This window comes from Chaetodon trifascialis, chromosome 10 (assembly GCF_039877785.1).
Source record: "Chaetodon trifascialis isolate fChaTrf1 chromosome 10, fChaTrf1.hap1, whole genome shotgun sequence".
In the NCBI taxonomy this organism is placed as follows: Eukaryota; Metazoa; Chordata; class Actinopteri; order Chaetodontiformes; family Chaetodontidae; genus Chaetodon; species Chaetodon trifascialis.
In genome coordinates, this window is record NC_092065.1 from 1,215,755 (window position 1) to 1,221,806 (window position 6,052).

Genomic DNA, 6,052 nt, shown 5'->3' on the forward strand with positions numbered 1-6,052 from the left:
TGTTAGATAGGCTGTGATGAGGGTATTAATGACTGTTTATGCGTGATACTCTGATGGGGAAATGTTTCCAGTTTATTGATACAGAGTAATGAGTTTAATTCTAAGAAAAGGGGGGATGTCGTGTATTGATGAGGTCATCAATCAGAGACGACTGTGTGTATACGAATGTATTACAGAACAGCAGTTCAATAAAGTGATGGTTCACTATGAAGCTGGAGTAAATTCATGATTCCTGTACAGTCAGTATCGAACACGGTCCATTTCCTTGCATTAGTTTACGGAGCAAGTATCTTGGGATCCTGTTCACGAGTGAGGGAAGGATGGAACGTGAGATTGACAGGCGGATCGGTGCAGCGGCTGCAGTAATGCGGTCGCTGTATCGGTCTGTCGTGGTAAAGAAGGAGCTGAGCCGAAAGGCGAAGCTCTCGATTTACCGGTCAATCTACGTTCCTACCCTCACCTATGGTCATGAACTTTGGGTCATGACCGAAAGAACGAGGTCCCGGATACAAGCGGTTGAAATGAGTTTCCTCCGCAGGGTGGCGGGGCGCTCCCTTAGAGATAGGGTGAGGAGCTCTGTCACCCGGGAGGAGCTTAGAGTAGAGTCGCTGCTCCTCCGCATCGAGTCAGCTGAGGTGGCTCGGGCATCTCTATCGGATGCCCCCTGGACGCCTCCCTAGGGAGGTGTTCCAGGCATGTCCCACCGGGAGGAGGCCCCGGGGAAGACCCAGGACACGCTGGGGTGACTACGTCACTCGGCTGGCCTGGGAACGCCTCGGGATCCCCCCGGAAGAGTTGGAGGAAGTGTCCGGGGAGAGGGAAGTCTGGGCGTCCCTGCTCAGACTGCTCCCCCCGCAACCCGGCCCCGGATAAGCGGAAGATAATGGATGGATGGATGGATAGTTTACGGAGCAGATCTGCCACATTTAATATGGCGGACACGCAGACGTGTGCAGCAACGTCCCAACCAGCTCAATGCGGCGTCTATGTGTATATGTCTATGACAAAGGGCCACTATATTAGTCAAAAAACCCGGGTTCCCATTGGGCTCGTTGGGAAAGCACCTCAAGCTCTTGGCTTGAGGTGGAGTTCGGCTACGGACGGCCGCTGCAGCGATTCGGCCGGAGTTCGGCAACAGCTGGAGGAACGACCGCAGCGATTAGGCCGGAGTTCTGCAACAGCTGGAGGAACGACCGCAGCGATTCGGGCGGAGTTCGGCAACAGCTGGAGGAACGGCCGCAGCGATTCGGCGGAGACCGGAGCTAGGCGAGGCAGCTGAGCATCGGATCAGCTGATCACCACATGGCGCCCAGCTCACGGATGCCGAGGTATAAGTAGCGCTATACAATAATGACCATTTGACCTGTGTGCACACAATTAGGGGGGCATAAGTCCAATGCCAAAACGAACATGTGATTGACTTTGCGTGAACTTTGTTTGTTGTTGTGAACTGTGAAGCGACTGTAAAAACCAAGAAGTGCGGAAACGGCGTTTGCTGTAACCATGGAAACCGGAAGTGGACGAAAGGTTAAAATGACTGAAAAGGCGCTTGCTAATAAGCTTTCAAGGTTGCAAGCAGAACGAAAGGCTAAGCTGAACACAGCCGCCAATATACGAAACTCAATGAAAGATCTAATCATAAATGGTGATAAAACAATGGTTTGTGATGCTTTGAATGAATTAAGGGTGGTGTGTGACTACGCAAAATCAATGGTTTAAAGCAAAATTGCTGTCTTTAAATGAGTGTATTCATGTTGCAGAAATGTGGGTTTCAAACTTTGAAGGTAATACACAAGAAAATGTTGGTGTTACAAACAATGAGGGTAATGCAAATAAGAATGAGGTTGGTATCAAGATGGTGGTGTCACAAACAATGAAAACAGTGCACATGCAACTGGGCTGGTGGTGGATGACATTAGCCCAAATGATAGCGTTTCTAATGTGGGAAGCAAATGCTCAAGTAAAGGAAGTAGAGCCAGTGGAGGATCAAGCACGGCTTCAGCACGCATAAAAGCTGAAGCAGATAAAGCTGCTCTTATTGCCCGTGCTACAGCTCTGAAGGAAAGGCATGCATTGGAGGAGCAGGAGCAACAATTGAGGAGGAAAAGAGAACAGCTTGACTTAGAAGCGGAAATAGCTGCAACAAATGCTAAGTTGGCAGTACTGCAATCCTCGGATGTGAGACTGGTTTAGGATCCAAAAACACAATGAGCTCTTACCTGGAAAATAAAAAAGGGAAAAATGAGCCTGTGATCCTAAATCCTTTGGCAAATGAATATCAGCCTGGATTGTGGAAATCAATGCAACAGCAGTGTTCAATAAATCCAAATAAACCACTGGATGTGCGACCAAAGGAACGTGGCCCAAGTTTTAAAACGGCTTCCGAACATCACTACAGTATGCATGACCACCAGGAAAGCATGGAAAATTCACACCAACTTAAAGGTCAAATGACAACTCTTCAATTTGACAAAGAAATCAGTCAACCTCAAATCACCCAGCAATTCACCCAACCTCTCATAAATCAAATTGCATCTGAGGACATACTTACCATCATGCACAGGCAAAACGAAATAACAGCTGCTTTGGTACAACAACAAATCACAAAATCTCTGCCACCAAGAAACATTCTGATATTTGAAGGGAACCCTCTGCAGTACAGAGCATTCATGAAGGCATTCGAGCAAGGAGTGGAGAATAAAGCAGGGGCAGCAGATCTGGAGCAATTTACCAGAGGACAGCCACAACAACTGGTACATAGCTGCCAACACTTGGCTCCTGAGCGAGGCTATGTAGTGGCTAAGGACCTGCTGCAAGAACACTTTGGAAATCAATATAAAATTGCTAATGCTTACATGGAAAAGGTTCTAGCCTGGCAGTCCATAAAGGGTGAAGATGTTAAAGCACTCCAAGCGTATTCCTTGTTTTTGCGTGGCTGTTGTAATGTAATGGGGGAATTGGAGTATATGCAAGAGTTGGATACGCCTGCAAATATGAGAGCCATTCTTGCAAAGCTGCCATACGGTTGAGGGAGCAATAGAGATCCATCGCTTATGGAATCATGGAACAAACACAACAGAGAGCTCACTTTATTGATTTGGTTGCATTTGTGGAGCATCATGTTAAAATTCTTTCTGATCCTCCGTTCGGTGACATCCAAGATCCAGTATCTGGTGCGGCCAGCACAAAGACTCTCACCCGGTGTAAATCTTATCCTGGAAACAGAGTGAAAGGAAACATTGTTGCCACCACTGTAATATCTATGACCTCGTCAAAAGGAGGGGAGGAGCCACCAGCAGAGCTTGGAAGGTCAGCCAAAGCTGGATGTCTTTGCTGTTCATACACTCACACATTGGAGGAGTGTAAACAGTTTAATGAGAAAAGGCACAAGGAGAAAATTAAATTGCTGAGGGAAAAGGGAGTTTGCTTTGCATGCTTATGTGATGGTCACATGAGTCGTAAATGCGAGAGGTGCTTAACATGCAAAGTCTGTGGTCAAACTCATCCCACTGTGCTGCACATCAAAAGGCAACCACCAGCTCCAGAGCAAAAGAAACAACCTGCTTCACAACAGTTAAAGGGACCACTCAGTGAACAACCAGCTTCTGTCCAAACATGTGGTCATACAGGGGCCGGTAAGGATGGCTGTGCTCTTTCAATTCTTCCTGTAAGCGTGAAGTCTGCAAAGGGAAATGACATTATACAAACTTATGCATTTCTAGACCCTGGTAGCTCAGCCACGTTCTCCTCCGAAGATCTTATGCAGAGGCTGAATGTTACAGGCAAAAGAATTAGCTTTTTGTTGAGCACAATGGGCCAGGAGACTGTTGTTTTCAGCTTATTCCATCACTGGTTTGGAGGTGGCTGCATTGGATGGCAATGACTTTTATAGTCTTCCAGAGGTCCTGAGCCAAAGGAAAATGCCAGTCACCACTAATAACATAGTAACAACTGAGGAACTGGCTAAATGGTCTTACTTGTCAGACGTTCACATCCCACACATAAAGGCAAATGCTGATTTGTTGATAGGAACCAACGCTCCCAAATTGCTGGAACCATGGGAGGTCATCAACAGCCACGGGAATGGCCCGTATGCTGTTAGAACTGTGTTGGGATGGATCATTAATGGTCCACTGAGTGGAAGCAGTGGTGCCTTGGAGACAGAGTTTCCCTGTGCCACAGTGAACAGGATCTCTGTGAGGAAGTTGGAGGAAATGCTCAGCAGTCAATACATGCGTGACTTCAATGAAAAAACTTATGATAAAGAGGAAATGTCAAGAGAAGACGAGAGGTTTCTGGAAATTGTAAGTCATTCCGCAAAGCTTCAGGATGTACATTACAGTCTAAAAATGCCTGTCAGGAAAGCGCATCCCACACTCCCAAACAATCTGTCTATGGCCAAGCAGAGGTTATTAGGACTCAAGAGGAGATTTCAAAGAGATGAACAGTTCCATCAGGAATATGCAAACTTCTTCGCTGATGTAATCTCTAATGGCTATGCAGAGAAGGTACCTCAGCACCAGTTGGATGGTGCTGAAGGAAAGGTCTGGTATATCCCGCACCACAGAGTTTATCATCCAAGGAAGAACACTCTGCGTGTGGTGTTTGACTGTGCAGCAACATTTAAAGGATCATCATTAAACAGTCAGCTGCTGCAGGGGCCCAACCTTACCAGTAGTCTTCTGGGAGTGCTCATCAGGTTCAGGCAGGAGCCGGTAGCAGTTATGGGAGACATACAGAAGATGTTTTACCAGGTCAAAGTGGCAGAGACGGACAAAGACTTTCTTCGTTTCCTGTGGCTGATGGCAGCCTGTGATGTTTAATTGGTGTTTATGCACCAATAGGATATATTACGTGTACATCTGCCACTCAAGAACATTTGGCTCCTCTTGTTTATTTGTTTGTTTGAATTGTTATGTTTGCACACCATTAACAATTAGGGGCCGGTGTGTAGGAGCCAGATTTGTCATTTTCTTTTTTGTACCGCCATTTGCAGAGCTAAGAATAATTACCTTTAACATTTTGTGTGATATAAAGTTAAGATTATTATAGATGAATAATTCCTGATAAAGCATTTGAATGTTTGCGCATGACATACAAATTGAGCAAAGAGGTACGTGGAAAAATGAGAAGAAACACAGATGTTGAGCTGTGACTGCAGTGTGGTAATACATGAAAGACAAAATGGGGCTAACAAAACAGTATCTGTACTGTGCAGCCTCATGAAAACAGCATTAAACATTAAATACTCAAGGTTTGTGATGGCTTGAGTGTGTGTGACCACTGGGTGGCAGCTCACACACACACTCTGAGCAGTCTGATGAGCTGATCCCAGGTCAGCTTGCCCAATGTTCAGTGAACCACTTCACCCAGAATGAGTGTATCAAGCAAGTTTATTTCACAAACTTTAATCCTCTTTATGAGACTAATAACTTTATTCGAACTATTGTAGTCTTGGCTTTGTTCACCTTCAAGATCGGAGTTGTTACATGCTGTTAAGTGTTGACAAGATTAAGAATTTGTATATCAGAAATTTCTGTTTTCTTGTAGCATGCATTTAGCCCTGACAGAACTCTGATAGACTGGTGAATGTGTGGACATGTGTGCCTAGTCCCTTGTTGATCTGTCCAATGAGTCCTTAAAGTACTGCAGTGGTAGTCCTTCAAAGAGTGTAAGGTCAAAAGTCATGTTAGCTCAGTGTGAAAACATTATCATGCAAATGTGAAACAGTGATATCACCCTGTTTGTATGTGTGTGTATTCAGTTAATCCTCTTGTGTCTCTATGTGCTGTAATCCACCTGTGTGTGTGAGTCTATGTCACGTGTGTGTGTGTGTGTGTGTGTGTGTGTGTGTGTGTGTGTGTGTGTGTGTGTGTGTGTGTGTGTGTGTGTGTGTGTGTGTGTGTACCACCTGACGTCAGCCTGTGGGGGGAAGTGTGCATGAGTTTTGTGTGTCTGTAAGAAATTAAAACAAGTGTAGTGAACAACAGCATTACAGTTGGTAGGTTGGTGGGCTTTTTCTTTGTGGCTGTCGGGATGTGCTAGCTGGTTG